The sequence below is a fragment of the Mustela nivalis genome (genome assembly GCF_964662115.1).
Source record: "Mustela nivalis genome assembly, chromosome: 12".
NCBI classification, from domain to species: domain Eukaryota; kingdom Metazoa; phylum Chordata; class Mammalia; order Carnivora; family Mustelidae; genus Mustela; species Mustela nivalis.
The window spans coordinates 60,782,741-60,803,539 of record NC_139031.1 but is presented as its reverse complement, the minus strand read 5'-3'; the positions used below and the strand labels follow the sequence as shown (position 1 = coordinate 60,803,539).

At 35.0% G+C, this 20,799-nt stretch overlaps 1 protein-coding gene across 5 annotated transcripts in view; it reads left to right on the top strand.

The window, feature by feature from the left end:
* The window catches only part of PHF14 (PHD finger protein 14), a 205,140-nt gene that overhangs the window by 163,654 nt on the left and 20,687 nt on the right, over positions 1 to 20,799 (top strand). For 2 of the 5 annotated variants that reach the window (XR_014301283.1, XR_014301284.1), the window contains one exon: positions 955 to 1,036. The exons of the other annotated variants lie outside the window; for them this stretch is intronic. The gene's annotated coding sequence lies outside the window, so the exon portion shown is untranslated. The remainder of the gene's footprint in view (positions 1 to 954; positions 1,037 to 20,799) is intronic. 5 annotated transcript variants of the gene reach the window in all.

Genomic DNA, 20,799 nt, shown 5'->3' with positions numbered 1-20,799 from the left:
GTCAAATAAATAAAATCTTTAAAAAAAATAAGCTTAGTGCTAAAATATATGTACTTAAAAGCATTTTGCAAAAAATATAAGTCAACTCAAACTATATAACAATATACAATGAGTGATTAGGGAGAGAAACACAAGTCCTTTTTAATAAAAGTAAGCTTCATCGAAAGACTAATAATTCTTACATTATATGGGCACTTGCACAGAAATATCCTGATTTCTTTGTCTACTGGCACTAGAACTCTTTCTTCACTTGATATAGCCTTCTAAGGCCTATAAACTTGTTTTTATTCTGTCATCAGTGTCCCTCATTACTTCTTGTGGTGCAAGAAGAAATTAGTCCCTTAGATGTTCTCAGTTTTACTGTAATCATAGTCAAATACTCTGCTTCAAGAACAGACTCACAATCATATTGTATCGATAACTATATAAATTTGGGTAAGTGACTTAATCTTTCTGCCTCATTTCCTCATTTTAAAATGGAGACAATAATAATACTTACTCATGAGGGCTTTTGGGGGCTATTTTATCCGTGTTTTAGAGTCTGATAACAATGTTGATGAGCCTACCAGTACCTGATTCACTCTTCCATTTACATGCATGTCCACAAGAAAAAGAAAAGAATTGGTTTTCATTAAGATAAAGATGAAATATATGTATTTTCTGTCTACTATTTCCAAAACACTGAGAACAGTACATTCCCTGTTTTCACATTTTTCTTCATTTGAGGACCATCTAAAATTATTTTAATAGAATGTTGGCTTTAAGTATAATTCTTTAAATACTTCATAAAAATTTAAGTTTAGGCAAGTGTTAATTTTTTGTATATTTTTCATGGTAAAGAATTGTCTTTTTTTCCATTGCAAATTCAACTTTGTTAAGGAGCACAATTTCCTGCATTGGTAATGTTAAATATAACTTTAGCTTTCAATTCATTGCTGTGGTTGTGATTTCCAGAGCCTGCTGTAAGAGATAAACCCATTGCAAATGAAGACTGCATTCATTTTCTTCCACCTCAGGCCACACAGAATTGATTGAGGTAATAAAATGACAGCAACTTGTTATATACTGAAGGCTCTTTAATTCGAAAACCAGTTCTAACCTGCTTCAGAGCTTGTTTAAAGCTAATTTATAGCTTGTATAATTTTTAGCCAGTCGACCAAGGTAAAGGATGATACATGAAAACTGATAAAGAATTAACTTATGATACATTCAGACTTGTTTTGTTAAAGTCAACTGGTATTAAAAAATAGGTGGGAGCAGAGTGGCAGGACTAATAATTAGTGAGCTTTGCTTCACATAAGTAGCAGTGTTGATAATTGTTAAGATTTTTCATCATCTCATTTCAGACCAAACTTTTTGTCCTGTCTTCTTAAAATCAGCTCTGTTTGAATTTCTTGTATTTTAAAGTCCCTCTTTTTTCATAACATATGTAGTAAGGTTCATGAGAAGCTGGGTAGTTAACAGCTGCTGTGACTTCCACAGTGACAAATGTACTGCATGCCACAGTGACAACGCTGCTGCTAAATAGTTCCATCAGCATTTAACTTAATCTTTTTCAAGATGCAAGCTGAAAGAAGTTAGAACTCTTCAGTTTTATTTGGGCTGAAAAAAAAAATCCATAGGCTTTGGTTTTTGTGGGCTTTCTCTCTTTATTTGAACATTTTTTGATGTATAAATAATATAACTACCATCGTAAAGTATTTTGAGCTATGAATGAAGCCAGATTTTCAGAAATTTCATGTCAGCATTCATGAGTAAAAATGGATTACATTTTCCTTTCTATATTTAAATATAACTTTTTCCCTTTAAAAAAAAAAAAGAGACAGTGGAGGATGAGCATGTCTTCGGTCATAAGCTTTTATAGGATCCTAGAAAATGATGAAACTTTTTTTTTTAAGATTTATTTATTTGCAAGAGAGAATGAACAAGAAAGAGAGAGAGAGAGCATGAGCAGAGGGAGAGGGAGAAGCAAAATCCCTGCAGAGCAGGGAGACCAATGCTGGGCTCAATCCTGGGACTTTGGGATCATGACCTGAGTAGAAGGCAGACCCTTTAACTGATGGAGCCACCCCAGTGCCCCAAAATGATGAAACTTTGAGAAGAGCACTTAACCATCCTTAGCCATATGTATCAGACTTAACACACTGCATATGTTTCGACTATCTAAGCTAAAAATGTCAGTAAGTGTATATAAACATAGGTTTAGATATATGAAACTATACTCTCATATTTTGTAGTTTCTTCAGTGAAGCTTGTCTAGATAACTGGTGAGGTATTAAGACAAAATGATTGTGGTTAATCTAATTCTCATAATAAACATGGCCATAATTATTTTAATTACTCTTAAAAATTATAAAGCAGTACATGCTTATTATAGAATAATATATAAAGACGAAAATAAAAATCATTTAAGGAATAACCAGTGCTAGCATTTTGTTATTTTTTCTACTTGTATTTTTAAATATCTTAATGTAATGTGACATATGCCATGCATTCTCAGTAGGGGCAGTGTTGCTCCAAGGGGGCAAAAACTGGTTCTCACAGGAATAAGAACAAAATAAGGATTGTGACCATCCACTCTTAAACTTTTTCTGACAAAATCTTATTTTTTTTAAACATTTTATTTATTTATCAGATAGAGATCACAAGTAGGCAGAGAGGCAGGCAGAGAGAGAGAGGGGGAAGCAGGCTCCCTGCTGAGCAAAGAGCCCGATGCGTGGCTCGATCCCAGGACCCTGAGATCATGACCTGAGCTGAAGGCAGAGGCTTTAACCCACTGAGCCCACAGGCGCCCCTAAAATCTTATTCTTAATATTTAATTTCTTTCAGGATTCCTTGGGTATCACACAAGTAGTACTATCAATAAGATTCATGAAAAATATACAAAATGCATAATGATCAGTAATCATTGACAAAACAATGAAAAACAGATGGTTATGATCATATGACATACCATCAGTTGCTTGATCTTGAAGTTATTTCACACAAGGTGGCTACACGTGCCTGCTGGCTTCTGTTGGCTGTGTTGTAGATATTTATGATGATCTTCAGTACTTCTGTGTATAACTTAGGCTTTGAGAATGAATAAAAATAGATTAATATTACAAAAATCATTTAACCCATCATTAATTATATCAGTTGCTGAAATGGGAACATACTGACAATATATGAATGATTATTTAGCATTTCATTATTTTCTCTTATCAAGCAAAACCTAAAGTTCACTAAAATTTTAAGAACTATTTAATTTTTTAGTTACTTTTGCTGGAAATATAATAGTTTGAAAGATTTAAGACTTGATTTTACATTGTTAGTTTGTTATATGTAATTTGACATACTTTTAAGTCTTGTAATGCTTTATAATTTTTTTAAGTATAGTTGACATAGTGTTACATTATTTTCAGGTTACAGCATCATGATTTGACAAGAGTATGCATGTTTTCCTCATTACAAGTGTAGCTGCATCTGGCAGCATACAGTGCTATTACAGTATCATTGACTATTCCTTATGTTGTGCCTTTTATCCCTATGACTTACTCATCCCATAACTAAAAGCCTATTATTTCCTAATCCCCTTCATCCATTTTGCACATTCCCCACACCCTTTCCTTCTGGCAACCATTGTTTATTCTCTGTATTTATAGGTCTGGTTCTGTTTGTTTATTCATTTGTATTTTTTGAAATTCCACATGTAAGTGAAATTTATGGCATTTGTCTTTCTAGGTTTGACTTGTTTCACTTAGCGTAATATTCTCTAGGTCTCTCTGTGTTGTCACAAATGACAAGATCTCATACTTTTCTTTTTAATCTTTTATTTATTTATTTATTTATTTATTTTTAAAGATTTATTTATTCATTTATTTGACAGACCGAGATCACAAGTAGGCAGAGAGGCAGGCAGAGAGAGGGGTATGGAAGCAGGCTCTCTACTGAGCAGAGAGCCTGACACGGGGCTCAATCCCAGGACCTTGAGATCATGACCCGAGCTGAAGGCAGAGGCTTTCACCCACTGAGCCACCCAGGCGCCCCAAGATCTCACACTTTTTCTAATAATATCCTATTGTGTATTTGTATCACATCTTCCTTATCCATTCATCTGTTCATGGACACCTAGGTTGCTTTCATATTTTTGCTACTATAAACAATAATGCAGTAAACATAGGGGTACATACATCTTTTTGAATCAGTGTTTTTGTTTTCTTTGGGTAAATTAAAAAAGTCTATTTTTAGTTTTTTGAGGAACCTCCGTACTGTTTTACGTACTCCGTAGTGTTGAGAAACACTAGCATAAACAACTGTTATCCTGCTCTTTCCCTTAATATTACATAGTAACTATTCAAATTATTTTTATGCAAAGCCAGTTTCATGCACACAATGGATATAATAAATTAAGGAAAAGTAGATTCCCTTGTGACATCAGTCATTATAGTCAGTTTTATCTAAAATTTCATTTGAGATGATAATCTATAAATTCTAGTAATTCACAGATATCCACAAAGCACTACATCATTTTATGATTGTTGGAGACAGAATTGGAAATATCTACTTAGAGAGTGAAACATCAGTCTTAAAAAATCTAAGTTTCAGTGGGATTCCTTTATAACATTTTTTATGTGTTATTGTTAGAAGTCTTTCAAATTATCTGATCTTTATATTTACTATAGCCCTTCTAGTTTGTATGCATATTATTCTCTTACATAATTCTAGGGTATGATTTATGACTATCATTTACAAATATGAATGCCTTTGTGATGGCCATTACTTTGCTATGAAGATTAAAAACTTAATAAGACATTTTGTCTTAGTTAAAAATGAGAGCAAGACTATAATTCTTCCTCTGAGTAACTCTATCTCAATGGGCAGATAGGCATGTAAACTGAGGAACTAAGGACTTATTAGTGCTTTGGATGTCTAAATAGGAGCACATGCCTGGCTCAGTCAGTAAAACGTACAACTCTTGATGTCAGGGTTGAGTTCTACCCCACGTTGGGTAGAGAGATGACTTAAATAAATAAATCTTTAAAAAAAACAACTAACAGTACCAGGTATTTGATACTGTAGAAATATAGAAACCATTGTTTTATGGAGCCAAGCAAACAAATATTTGGCAGAATGAAGTGTGACAATAACAAATGTTTTACCATATAAACCATATATATATTACACTCAATACTGTAACAGTCATTTAATTTCTAAAACTTACCACACATCAGTATTTCCGTTAACTATCTTGAGAAAAAAGATTCTGAGAGACAAGCACTCTAAGACTGAGTATAGTATTTTTATATTTTTATTATTTTTATGGCCTCTAATATAAAAAAAACTTTATTTTTAAAATCTGCACTGCCTTTAAGTGAATTTGAATCCATTGTAAGAAGTGATTTTGGAACCCAAGTACTGTAACCAAATGCAAACATATGGTTGTTATATTTTTCTTGTTTTTATAGCTTTGGGAGGATATTGTTTTTAGAGCAAATATTTTATTTTTTTCCAGTATGAGTTTTAAAAATCTAATAAAAACAAAGTCCTTGGAGATACTCTTATTATAGAAGTTTCAGGGAGTAGGACTGTCTGCAAAAAAAAATGTTTTCGTATTCACATTTACATAAGAAAAGAATTTGTTTTACAAAAGGACAGCTTTTATTAACAATAGAAAGGAGTTGGCTTCAAAATAATTTGAAGCACAATTTGTCCCTAGCACAGAATTGATTTATTTAAACATTTACAGATTTATTAACAAGTGACCTATTAAGAGAAAACGTCTAAATCATGTGTTGTTTCTTTTATCAAATATAAGGCATTTATCTGTATTTAACCATTTAGAATCTTTGTGTTTATTTGAATGTATACTTGTTTCTTCTAATATTTGGAGGATATATAATATGACTTAGTTCCATTTGCATATAGGAATATTCATTTTAGAAGCTCTCTTCTCTATTTAAGTAGCCTTACATATTGACCCAGGTGAGAGAGCATAATCAGGTTAACTAATTGTCACATTCTCATGAACTTCATACTGGGAGGAAATTCAAGACAAATAAAAAGATGCTTGGGTGGCTCAGTAGATTGAGTGGCCAGCTCAGGTCACGGTCTTAAGGTTGTGATATCAGGCCTGGTGGTGGACTCAGTGCAGTGTCTGTTTCAGATTCTCTTTCCTTCTCCCTCCAGCTTACTTGTGTGCACATGTGCTCTCTCTCTCTCTCAATTTCAAATAAATACATACACAATTTTTTTTTAAAAAAAAGACAAATAGAAATCATCAGCCTTTAGTTTGAAATCAAATTTAAAGGATTTTGCAGTTGTAGTATATTTAAATAAAGAATGTATATATTTTACATTAACCCTGAAGTACAGGTAGTGTAAAATGTTACAAGGCAAATGTATGGAGTATAGCAAGCACTTAGCTTTGTTTCTGAAAGAAATAAAATTACAAAAAAAGAAAATTTAAAAGATACCAAAAGTTATAGTAGGTATATAAAAGGTATAGTAAATGTTTCTAGAAATGAGAGTTGAGTAAAATTTCCCATAGGATACCAAGTAATGTACTAGTACAAATAATGTACTAATGCAACATTATGATCAGCAAGTTCATATAATCATGGCATTGACTTCTGGATTCCCGTTTGGGTATGGGGGTGACCTGAGGTCAGTTTTTTGAAGACCCACAATTCTCTACCCTTTTCTACATACCATTCTACACATACTGCTATATATGTCCTTACACACATTTTTATACATGATTCTACACGTACCTCTGTACACCAATTTTTTCATTCCTATATATATGTATATATATATCTCCCTATAGACATTCCTTCATACAATACATGTATTCCTATACACTGATCCCCTGCAGAGCCCTTTACAAGACCCTTAATGCACACACCCTATATATACACATACAAACTCAAAACTAAAACAAAACTTACCCTTCCTGTCCTCAGTAAATGTGATGTACCCTTATTCTTTTCTTTTAAATTTTACTATTAAAACCAAATTGTTAAAAAGTCACTAAGCCAACATCTTGTTTAGACTAGAATATACTTGCTGTTCTAGTACATCCAAATTGTTATATTGGTCAGTATATTTTTGCTATGTGTCTAGGCATGTGAATACAGATGCAGAAGCAAATAAAACCTAGGAGGAAGGGCGCCTGGGTGGCTCAGTGGGTTAAGCCGCTGCCTTCGGCTCAGGTCATGATCTCAGGGTCCTGGGATCGAGTCCCGCATCGGGCTCTCTGCTCAGCAGGGAGTCTGCTTCCTCCTCTTCTCTCTCTCTGCCTGCCTCTCTGCCTACTTGTGATCTCTCTCTGTCAAATAAATAAATAAAATCTTTAAAAAAAAAAAAAACCTAGGAGGAAGTAATATTTTGCTTACATTCCAGATTTTTTAGACAGTTTTGTTAAGCTTTCATGTTGTGATCTATGATTGTTTAGCAGTGATGAGCTATGGATTTATAATTATTTTCTCACCGTATGATATACAAACTACAAGAATATCTTATGTAAAGATATATAAAGAAACTAGAAGTTCAAGCAAAAAGGTTCAAAAGTTAGATTTAAAAGAGCTTTCTGTCATACAATTGAAATTTCTATATTTTATGATTAAATGATAGCCTTCATAACAGTAGAACAGCATTAGATTGCAAAGTTTGGCATTATCTGAAATTATTCCCAGCTTTTTACAGACATTGAGAAATGTTTAATATCTGGGAAACATCTTTGATGTATCATCAGACTTGAAAATGTCAGGAAGTCAATAGGTTTTCTGTTATATTTATTATCTGTGAGGTAACTGCTTTCTTTATATATCTGTTTCTACAAAATTGAAGTTAATTGAAACATGCCTGAGAAATGTAGGGTGTATGGTCAGTCAGACCGGGATTTGAATATCTACTCCTCCACTTACTAGTTGCAACACTCTGGGCAAATTCCTTAACCCTCTGAGTTTCAATGTCATCATCACTAAACTTAAGATAATACTTATAGGCATGTTCTGAGGACCAAAGAATAGCTTATATAAAATGCCTCACACAATCCTGGCTCATTAAATCCTCCGTAAATGGTAATATATATGATTCTGATTATTATTATATACCAAAAGTTATGGTAGGTATATAAAAGATATAGCAAATGCTTCTAGAATGGATGAGAGTTGAATAAAATTTTCCATTGGATATGAATTTCCTATTTCCATAGGATACTGTACTACTACAGTAATAATCTTTCGTTTATCCTGATCTGTGAGCAAAGCCAAGCTATTTTGTTACATCCATGTTTGATTTTTCATAACTGAAAGATAGGAATGCCAAAAAAACTTTACAGTAGTTCTTTTATATAGTTGTTACTGTCAAAAACATGCCTTGAAGGGGGGGGAGAAAAAAGATTCCTTGAGGAAAATAGTATCATGTGTAAATCTGGTTGTATACTCTTTTTTTCTGGGTTAATATGAAATTATGGCACAGTACTATTTCATGTTTTTTTCAACAAAGGATTATATGAATATTGTATTTACTGGACATCCCAAATTTTAATTCAAGCTATTAGTGTTATTTTTCACATGGTATTAAATTATTGCTGATAACAGGTCAATAGATACTGCAAATATGCTCAGAATAAGTAATATCCTCAATAAGTAAATGTCAGCCTTAAAAATTCAGTTGGTTAGAATTATAAAGCCCAGGAAGAGAATTGGTTCCCCAATTCAAGGTTGTTAGAGGAAAATACCAGCTTCACCTCGAGTTCTAGTCATAATATATTTCTTATTCATATAAGTAGTTGGAATCTTTGAATTTATTTTTTATTATTTTTATTAACATATAATGTATTATTTGCCCCACGGCTATAGGCCTGTGAATCATCAGGCTTACACACTTCACAGCACTTACCATACCACATACCCTTCCCAATGTCCATAACCTAACCACCCTCTCCCCACCCCCAACCCCCTAGCAACCCTCAGGTTGTTTTGTGACATTAAGAGTCTCTTATGGTTTGTCTCCCTCCCGATCCCATCTTGTTTCATTTTTTCCTTCCTTATCCCCCAAGCCCCCACCCTGTCTCTCAAATTCCACATATCAGGGAGATCATATGATAATTGTCTTTCTCTGTTTGACTTATTTCACTCAGAATAATACCCTCTAGTTTTATTCATGCCATTGCAAATGGCAAGATTTCATTTCTTTTGATGGCTGCATAGTATTCCATTGTATATATATACCAATTATTCTTTATCCATTTATCTGTTGATGGCCATCTAGGTTCTTTCCATAGTTTGGCTATTGTGGACATTGCTGCTGTAAACATTTGGGTGCACATGCCCCTCCGGATCACTACCTTTGTATCTTTAAGGTAAATACCCAGTAGTGCAATTTCTGGGTCATAGGGTAGCTCTATTTTCAACTTTTTGGGGAACCTCCATGCTGTTTTCCAGAGTGGTCGCACCAGCTTGCATTCCCACCAACAGTGTAGGAGGGTTTCCCTTTCTCCACATCCTTGCCAGCATCTGTCATTTCCTCACTTGTTAATTTTAGCCATTCTGACTGGTGTGAGGTAGTATATCACTGTGGTTTTGATTTGTATTTCCCTGATGCCGAGTGATATGGAGCACTTTTTCATGTGTCTGTTGGCCATCTGGATGTCTTCTTCGCAGAAATGTCTGTTCATGTTCTCCGCCCATTTCTTGTTTGGATTATTTGTTCTTTGGGTGTTGAGTTTGATAACTTCTTTATACATTTTGGATACTAGCCCTTTATCTGATAGGTCCTTTGTGAATATCTTCTCCCATTCTGTTGGTTGTCTTTCAGTTTTGATGACTGTTTCCTTTGCTGTGCAGAAGCTTTTGATTTTGATGAAGTCCCAATAGTTCATTTTTGCCCTTGCTTTCCTTGCCTTTGGTGATGTTTCTAGGAAGAGCTTGCTGCCTGTGTTCTCCTCAAGGATTTTGATGGATTCTGTCTCCCACAGAAGACTTTTATCCATTTTGAGTCTTTTTTTGTGTGTGGTATAAGGAAATGGTCCAGTTTCAGTCTTCTGCATATGGCTGTCCAGTGTTCCCAACACCATTTGTTGAAGAGACAGTCTTTTTTCCATTGGACATTCTGTCCTGTTTTGTCAAATATTTGTTGACAGTGGACTTTAAGGTCTATTTCTGGGCTCTCTATTCTGTTACATTGATCTATGTGTCTGTTTTTGTGCCAGTACCATACTGTCTTGATAATTACAGCTTGAAATCTGGATTGTGATGCCACCAACTTTGGCTTTCTTTTTCAACTCCCTTTGGCTACTCAGGGTCTTTTCTGGTTCCATATAAATTTTAGGATTATTTGTTCCATTTCTTTGAAAAAAAATGATGGTATTTTGATAGGAATTGCATTAAATGTGTAGATTGCTTTAGGTAGCATAGACATTTACACAATAGTTGTTCTTCCAATCCATGAGCATGGAATGTTCTTCCATTTCTTTGTGTCTAACTCAGTTTCTTTCATGAGTATTTTATAGATTTCGAGTACAGATTCTTTGCCTCTTTGGTTAGGTTTATCCCTAAGTATCTTAGGATTGGGTGCAGTTGTAAATGGCATTTACTCCTTAATTTCTCTGTCTTGTTGTTGGTGTATAGAAATACAACTGATTTCTCTGCATTCGTTTTTTTTTTTTTTTTAAGATTTATTTATTTGACAGAGAGAAATCACAAGTAGACAGAGAGGCAGCCAGAGAGAGAGAGAGAGGGAAGCAAGCTCCCTGCTGAGCAGAGAGCCCGATGCGGGACTTGATCCCAGGACCCTGAGATCATGACCTGAGCCGAAGGCAGCGGCTTAATCCACTGAGCCACCCAGGCGCCCCTCTGCATTCGTTTTATATCCTGACACTTTACTGAATTACTGTATGAGTTCTAGCAGTTCTGGAGTGGAGTCTTTTGGGTTTTCCACCTAAAGTATCATGTCATCTGCAAAGAGTGAGAGTTTGACTTCTTTGCCGATTCAGATGCCTTTTATTTCTTTTTGTTGCCTGATGCTGAGGCTAGGACTTCTAGTACGATGCTGAATAGCAGTGGTGATAGTGGACAGCCCTGCCATGTTCCTGACCTTAGGGGAAAAAAGCTCTCAGTTTTTTTCCATTGAGAATGATATTCACTCTGGGTTTTTCATAGATGGCTTTGATGATACTGAGGTATATGCCCTCTCTCCCTACACTTTGAAGAGTTTTGATCAAGAAAAGATGCTGTACTTTGTCAAATACTTTTTCAGCATCTATTGAGAGTATCATGTGGTTCTTGTTCTTTCTTTTATTAATGCATTGTATCACACTGAATTTTTTGCAGATGTTGAACCAGCCTTGCAGCTCAGGTATAAATCCCACTTGGTCATGGTGAATAATCCTTTTAATGTACTGTTGCATCCTATTGGCTAGTATTTTGGTGAGAATTTTAGCATCAAGGATGTTGGTCTGTAATTCTCTTTTTTGATGGGGTCTTTGTCTGGTTTTGGGATCAAGGTAATGCTGGCCTCATAAAATGAGTTTGGCAGTTTTCCTTACATTTCTATTTTTTGGAACAGTTTCAGGAGAATAGGTGTTAATCTTCTTGAAATGTTTGGTAGAATTCCAGAATTATGTCTGGTCCTGGGCTCTTATTTGTTGGGAGATTTTTGATGACTGCTTCAATGTCCTTACTGGTTTGGGGTCTGTTCAGGTTTTCTATTTCTTCCTGGTTCAGTTTTGGTAGTTTATATGTCTCTAGAAATGCATCCATTTCTTCCAGATTGTCAAATTTGTGGGAGTAGCATTGCTTATAATATGTTCTTGTAATTGTTTGTATTTCTTTGGTGTTGGTTGTGATCTCTCCTCTGTCATTCATGATTTTATTTATTTGGGTACTTTCTCTTCTTTTTGATATGTCTGGCCAGGGGTTTATCAATCTTATTAATTCTTTTTCAAAAAACCAGCTCCCAGTTTCGTTGATTTATTCTACTGTTCTTTTGGTTTCTATTTCATTGATTTCCACTCTGATCTTTATGATTTCTCTTTTCCTGCTGGGTTTAGGCTTTCTTTGCTGTTCTTTCTCCAGCTCCTTTAGGTATACGGTTAGGTTGTGTGCTTAAAACCTTTCTTGTTTCTAGAGAAAGGCTTGTATGGCTATATACTTTCCTCTCAGGATCACCTTTGCTATGTCCCACAGATTTTGAACCATTGTGTTTTCATTATCATTTGCTCCATGAATTTTTTCAGTTCTTCTTTAATTTCCTGGTTGACCCATTTATTCTTTAGTAGGATGCTCTTTAACTGCCATATATTTGAGTTCTTTCCAACTTTCCACTTGCGATTGAGTTGTAGCTTCAGAGCATTGTGGTCTGAAAATATGTTAAATTCCCCTACTATTATGGTATTATTGTTGATGTGTTTCTTTGATTTTGTTATTAATTGGTTTATATAATTGGCTGGTTCTGTGTTAGGGACAAAAATGGGTCACCTGGGTTGCTCAGTGGGTTAAGCCTCTGCCTTCGGCTCAGGTCATGATCTCAGGGTCCTGGGATCGAGCCCCGCATCGGGCTCTCTGCTCGGCGGGGAACCTGCTTCCTCCTTTCTGTGCCTGCCTCTCTGCCTGCTTATTATCTCTGTCTGTCAAATAAATAAATAAAATCTTTAAAACTGTTAGTTCTTCTTGCTGGACAAACCCTTTAAATATGATATAGTGTCCTTCCTCATCTCTTATTATAGTCTTTGGCTTAAAATCTAATTTCTCTGATATAAGATTGCCACCCCAGCTTTCTTTTGATGTCCATTAGCATGGTATATTTTTTTCCACCTTCTCACTTTAAATCTGTAGACAGCATATTAATGGGTCTTGTTTTTTATCCATTCTGCTACTTGTGTCTTTTGATAGGGGCATTTAGCCCATTTCTGTTCAGGTTAACTATTGAAAGATAAGAAGTTAGTGCCGTTATATTGCCTATAAGGTGACTGTTACTGTATATTGTCTCCATTCCTTTCTGATCTACAACTCTGTCTTCCTAGAGGACCTCTTTCAATATTTCCTGTAGGGCTGGTTTGGTGTTTGCAAATTCTTTTAGTTTTTGTTTGTCCTGGAAGCTTTTTATCTCTCTTCCTATTTTCAGTGACAGCCTAGCTGGATATAGTATTCTTGGCTGCATATTTTTCTCATTTAGTGCTCTGAATATATCATGCCAGTTCTTTTTGGCCTGCCAAGTCTCTTTAGTTTGCTGACAGTCTGATTTTCCACTGTTGTGTGTTACAGACCTCTTGTCCCATGCTGCTTTCAGGATTTTCTCTTTGTCACTGAGGATTGTAATGTTTTCCTATTTGATGATGGGATGTGGACCTTTTTTAATTGATTTTGAGGGGGGTTCTCTGTGTTTCCTGGATTTTGATTCTTCCCTTCGGCAAATTAGGGAAATTCTCTGCTGTAATTTGCTCCAATATACCTTCTGCCCCACTCTTCTTTTTCTTTTTCTTCTGGGATCCCAATTATTCCAATACTGTTTTGTCTTATGGTATCACTTATCTCTCGAATTCACCCCTCATGGTTCAGTAGTTGTTCGTCTCTCTTTTGTTCAGCTTCTTTATTCTCCATCATTTGGTCTTTTATATCACTAATTCTCTCTTCTGCCTCATTTATCCTAGCAGTAAGAGCCTCCATTCTTGATTGCACCTCATTAATAGGTTTTTTAATTTCATCTTGGTTAGATTTTAGTTCTTTTTTTTTCTCCAGAAAGAGATTTTATTTCTCCAGAAAGAATTTCTCTAATATCCTCCATTCCTTTTTCGAGCCCAGCTAACACCTTGAGAGTTGTCTTTCTGAACTGTAGTCTGACATATTACCAGTGTCCGTATTGATTAGGTCTCTAGCCATCAGTACTGCCTCTTGTTCTTTTTTTTGTGGTGAGTTTTTCCGCCTTGTCATTTTATCCAGATAAGAATATATGAATGAGAGAATAAAATACTAAAAGGGTGGCAAAGACCCCAGAAAAATGTCTGCTAACCAAATCAGAAGAGACCCAAAACCGGTGGGAGAAGAAACAGGGAAAAACGAACTTAAAAAAAAAAAAAAAAAAAAGCATATGTATATATATGTATATATACACATACATATGTGTGTTTGTGTATATGTGTGTGTGTGTATGACTGGTGAACAGAGCCACCCACCACTTGATTTTGGGTATATTTTGGTTTATTAGAAGTAACTACCTACCAAAAAAATTTTTTTTAAGATTTTTATTTATTTATTTATTTAACAGACAGAGCTCATAAGTAGGCAGAGAGGCATGCAGAGACAGAGGAGGAAGCAGGCTCCCTGCTGAGCAGAGAGCCTGATGCGGGGCTCAATCCCAGGACCCTGGGATCATGACCTGAGCCGAACACAGAGGCTTTAACTCACTGAGCCACCCAGGTGTCCCTACCTACCAAAATTTTAAAGAAAGAAAAACATATACATATAAAAATAAGGGTAAACACAATGAATGGATGGAATATGACTGTAAAGATGAAGGTTAAAAAAAATTCTAAAGGAATTAAGTTGGTTGGAATAAGAAAGAAAAAAACGAGAATGTGCACAGACTGGAGCCTAGAACAAAGCTATGTGCTAGATTTAGGGTATATTTTGATCTGTTAGAAAAAATTGTATTCCCCCCCAAATTTTTTTGTATCCCAAAATTTTAAAGAAAAAAAATAATGTATATGTATACAAAAAATAGGTTTAAATACAATGGAGGGATAAAATAAGACTGTAACAATGAAGTTTTTAAAAGATATTTTTTTTTAGATAGGTATTGTTAAGAGAAACTAGTTAAAAAACATTAAAAGGGGAAAGAGGAAAAGTTTTTAAAAAAATAGAATAAGAAAAAGGTTTAGAAATTTAACTTTGCAAGACTGTAGGATCATGGGCAAAAAGCCATGCATTCTATGCATTACTTACCCCAAGCTTTGGAATTCCGCTGTCCTCCTTGCTAGGTGAGCTTTTCCTGACTGGATGTTATTGTTGATTTTCTGGAGGAGGGGCCTGTTGCATTGAGTATCAGATGTCTTTGCCCAGTCTGAATTGTACTGCCCTTGCCAGGGGCTAGGCTAAGTAATCTGCTCGGGTTCGCTCTTGCAAGCTTTTGTTCCCTCAACGCTCTTCCTAGAGCCCTGGAGGACGGGAATAAAAATGGCGGTCTCCCAATCTCTGGCCCAGAGGAGCTGAGAACTTGGGTCCCTACTCCTCAGTGCGTACTCAGAGAAAAGCAGTCAATCCCTCTGGTCTCCCTGGTCTCTGGCTGTGCTCCAAGCACACCCGGCCTGTGACCAAGCACTTCTGTCTCTGGTGCTTGGCCCCGTTTGGAGTCTCCAAACCCAGTAGAATCCTGCTGTGCACTCCTGCGCTGCTTCTCTGGAGGATGAAGGAGGGAGTCTCTCTGATCTCCCACTTGTGTGGTCCCTGCTCAAGGAGCAGTGGCCTGACGGTGCCTTGGATCATGGTTTAAGGTAACCGTGAGCTGAGAGCTCACTCTTTGGCTCTGTCTCTATAGTTTGCTTCCCTACTCCTGCTCCGATACCTGGGAGCTCTGTCACACTCAAACACCCCCAGTCTTTCAGTGACTCACAGGCCCTGAGATGCAGTGTTCCTTTGAGGGCTCCACCCCAACTTAGCCTCTGGAGGAATATGCCTCAGTGGAGCAGACTTCCAAAAGTTGTGATTTTGTGCTCCACTGCTCTGCCGCTTGCCGAGAGTGGGCCCTCCTGCCGTGGTCTCTCTCCCCGTTGCTTTGAATTCACTTCTCAGCATCTCCTATCTTGCAGAAAGTGGTCAATTTCCTGTTCCTAGAATTGGTTCTCTTCTTCTCTTCAATCTCCTGTTGAGTTTGTAGGTGTTTGGAATGGTTTGACAACTATCTAGCTGAACTCCTGGGGCCTGATGTCATTTCAGTCTGCTACTCCTCTGCTATCTTGCTTCTCTCCTGTCAGAATCATTGAATTTAACTCTAGAATTGACTTTACAGTCACCTGGTCAAATGCTCTTATACCTCATTTTCCTCAAGTTTATCTCTGTATTTAAGAAATCTAGGGTTCCAAAAGATTTGTGAATTGTCCAAGACCTATAATGTTTAGCAGGGCCCAGTAAGGACTTTGACTTTCTGTCTCCAAGTCCATCAGTCTTTGCCCTATATAGTACTGCTGTTCAATGGTCCTTTATGGATATTTGTGGTTAAATCTCTTACAGTGCCTATACATTTCCCAAATATTGTCAAAGTTCTGTGACTATCTAATTGGGCTTGTTGTTTGGCATTTATAGATCGAATTAAAATATTTTCTTATCATTTTGATATAAAATAAGTTATTTAAAATTTTTTCTTGCATTGTCCTGTATAATAGTTAGAGTTTCATCAAGAGCATAATTTGATACATGGTTCCAATAGAGAAGTTCAATCTGTGTACATATTTTATTCTTTGAAATTATTAGCTTCATTTTGCATCAGTGTTTTTTGTTTTTGTTTTTTTAAAGATTCCATCCATTTATCTGACAGGCAGAGATCACAAGTAGGCAGAGAGAGAGAGGAAGGGAAGCAGGCTCCCTGCTGAGCAGAGAGCCCAACTCAGGGCTCCATCCCAGGGTCCTGGGATCAGGACCTGAGCCGAAGGCAGAGGCTTTAACCCTCTGAGCCACCCAGGGGCCCCTTGCATCAGTGTATTATGTGAATCTCTGATTATAGGTATTTTTGTGTTATATTTTTAACCTAGTTTGAAATTGTTTCTAGCATGTATGTTTTTATACTTAACACCTTATTAATGATATTGCTGTTCCTAATTGATACTTCCTTCTCCTTAGCATGTAGTCTCCCAAAATTTAAAAATACTGCTTCATGAAAGAAAAAAAAATACTAGCATGTTCTCCTCAAATTATCAGACTATGAGAATTTTTTGCTTACAAAAACCTCAGTGGCTACCTTTTAAATATCTGGGTATCAGAAATGGCAAAGTAAAAGGAAGAATTTACTTAAAAAACTTCACTGGTTATTTTTATTTTTACATGTTAGGATTTTTTAGACTTTTTTTGTTTGTTTAAAGATGCTTTTGAAGCAAAGCTAGTAGTTTTACTGTATTTAACAAAATGTGCTATAGGCAATGTTAAATTTATTATCGATGTAAATTCATGAGCCATAAATGTATATCCCAAACACATGTAATTGCAGATTTAAATTTTCTCAGTAACCTTAGGTATCCTGAAATTTAAAGCTGATAGAAATATTTGATGCCCTTTTCCATTCTTACAGTGATACACATTGGGATTACTCACTGGTGTATAATGGATCATTTTTTATCTACATCTTGTGTTCTGTTTATATAGAATATTTATGTTTTCTCATTTTTCTGAACTAAGAGATACACATAAAACAGGTTTGAAGTATCCACTATAATTCATTGCTTGAAAAGACAGACCTTACACTGATACTGTATGGAAGAGAAAACTATCTAAATCATTTTAGCAGCAAGCTTATAACCAAGATAACATCAGCATTTTCCTTCTTGAAAATGTATCTTCCATATATTAAAGTAAGGATGCACTATTTTATTAAAAATAGTATGACAAGCTTAACCTGTCATTATCACAAACCTACCTTATAGAAGATCCTTTTTTTCTTGATTGGGGGAAAATAGTAAGATTTTTGTTGTAGTCACATGTTTACGATACCAAATCACCAAAAAACTCCAGTAAAATGCAAAAAAAAAAAAAAAAAAAAAAAAGGAATGTAAAATAGTTCTTAATAATGTAATGCTTTAAGTTCACAAAAACATTATCCTCTATAAAAATACAGTGATAAAATGTCATTAAGGACCTAATGGTTAGTTGACTAATGTCATAAAAGTTATCAGTTTGAAAAATCTAGTATATTCTGCTCACACAAAGTGTAGCTGTGTAATTTACTGCTTCAGTGTTTTTACAGTTAAGTATTTGCGTGGGATGGGAATAATCTATATACTGCTTGATCTGTATTACTTACAAAAATTAGTATAAAAGGTTTTTTAGGTATGCCAGAAATACATGACAGGCTTTGGGAATCCAGATTTACATTTCTTTTTTTTTTTTTTTTTTTAATTTATTTATTTATTTATAAAAGATTTTTATTATATATTTGCCTGATATCACAAGTAGGCAGAGAGAGGCAGGTGGGGGGTAGGGGGAGGCTTCCCATTGAGCAGAGGGCCCAGGGGGGATCATGACCTGAGCCAAAAGCAGAGTTAACCCACTGAGCTACCCAGACACCCCTAGATCTACATTTTTTGACTTTGACATTGCTTTTTCCAACAATGAAAAATAAAATTTTATTGAACAATGGTCTGTATACTAAAATAGGTCCTTTATTACAAAATTTTTTCCTCAAAAAGATGGTATGCTATAGTAATGTAATGTAAATAAAATTCCTAAGCTTCATTTAGCATACTTTTAATATAAATAATGCATTGTTATTTTATTTTTTAAGATTTTTAAAAATTTATTTCTTTATTAACGTATAATGTATTATTAGCCCCAGGGGTACAGGTCTGTGAATCGCCAGGTTTACATACTTCACGGCCCTCACCATAGTACATACCCTCCTCAATGTCCGTAACATTTTTTTAAGATTTTATTTATTTGACAGAGAGAAACATAGGGAGAGCAGGAACACAAGCAGGGGGAACAGAAGAGGGAGATGGAGAAGCAGGCTTCCCACTGAGCAGGGAGCCCGATTCGGGGCTTGATCCCAGTCTCCTGGGATCATGATCTGAGGCAAAGGCAGATGCTTAAAAGACTGAGCCACCCAGGTGCCCCTGCATCATTATTTTTATCATTACCTTTTTTCATATTGCTGCTTATCTAAGGTGTTTTGTAAGGAATTTAGTGGCATATTATTTTAATAGCTGCATTTTTAAAATGTATTATCTTGCTCTAATTATTATTACAAGTAATGTCTATTCACTAACATCATTCAGAAAATGCAGAAAAATTGATAAAGAAAACAAAACTCATAACCTACCTTTCAGAGATTACCACGCTAGCATACTGGTATATCTTTTTTTAGCTTTTCATCTTAGCTTTTCATTTAACAAACATTTACTGAGCATTTTTTAAGTGTAAGGGCCAGTAATCATTGCTGAGTACATGGCCGGATATAACCCTCATGAGGCCTGCTTAGAGTCTGTCAGAGAATATAGACAAATGGGATGGAAGCTATGGGAAAAGGCCCCAGGTACTGTTCAAACCTGTAGCAAGGGAACTAATCTGGTTGATTGTGTCCCAGAAAATATTCTTGTTATTTTTAGAATGTAGTAGGAGTGTTCTGTGATGCCAGTAATGTTAAAGGCATATGTTCTCACTTGTTCTTTTTTCTTTCTCTTATTTTAAAAATTTCATTGGCCATTTCACCGAGGATCTAGAAGAAAATAACATTCTGTGTGCATAAACTTTCATATGTGAGAAATTCACATTATTTTATAAAAACACTATGGTGTCATTATCACTGCTATAAACTTAAATGGACTGAAAATGAGCAAATCTCCAAAAATGTCTCTTAGGCAATTTCTTCATTACAGGCTGAGAAGAATTTAGCATTTTCAAATTATTTTAATGATAATATAAAGTTGCTGATTCACTTGTTAAAATTTATGGAAGTATTTTATTTTATCCAGCTTTAACATTGCTATTGTCCTAAAGCAGTTAGCACAGTTTCATATCAATTTTACAATAATATTTTATAGTAATATACTTAATCAAACTATCTAAAAACCAGTTTTTCTATATGCTTTGTTCTTACCATTGTGAAATACACTAATTTGAAAAGTAACATGTATTAGATACACAAATAGTACCATAATTGTTTCATTAAAAACAGTAAATTAATGTCATAGAATGCTAAGCCTTTTGATCTTTTTATTTATATTTTCATTCTATTCTGTATGTTATACATAATCATATTTTAAACTTCTTATATTACAAAACAAACAGGAAAATCTGAAAGCATATTTCATATTAAAAAATTTTAATTATGGCAAGCTCTTGAACTTGTTGAGCCTAAACTCTTCATCATGAATGAACTATATTAAATTAATTCTATTATCTTAAAATGTTTCATTGGAAAATCTAGACTTAATAACAGTATGTTTCATGACATAGTTTCCAGTGCATTATAGCCAAAACATGAAAATTCCTATAATTGAATATTTAAATATTATTAATTTTGAAAGCAAATGATTTTGTTATGGTCTAAGACTGCATCTTAGAAACTAATACCCAAAGAATATCAGATAGAAATATTTTAGTTCTTTCAAGAAGAATTTCATTTATTTAAATTTTCTTTGGCAAACATGTTTTAATATCTCCCAGTCTTTCAGAGCCTCTAACTTTGGCCTCATCCTTTCTCCAACTATTGCCCATTTCCAAACTACTACAACAAAACTTCTGAGTAGTTGTCCGTACTCAATATTTTCATTTTCCTTTTCCTCCAAAATTAGAAATGTTTATAAAAAATAAGTGAAACAGTATAAATATTATATACCTCCTGACTATAGTCATGTAGTGATAATTCTCAGAACACTAAATTGAAGTTGGGATGATCACTCTGATTTAACTGTTTATGGTTGGCTGTATAAAGTGACATGTAGGCACATTAAGAATATAAAAGCAATTATAGGTCTCCGCTTTGTCTGAAAGTTTTTCCCTTTCATACATACATTCAGCTTCATGTGGTCATTTTGAGGATAACTAGAACATACCAGACTTAAAAGGAGATGCTGAAAGGTGTTCTTATTTACAGTAAATGCAGAGAACTTTG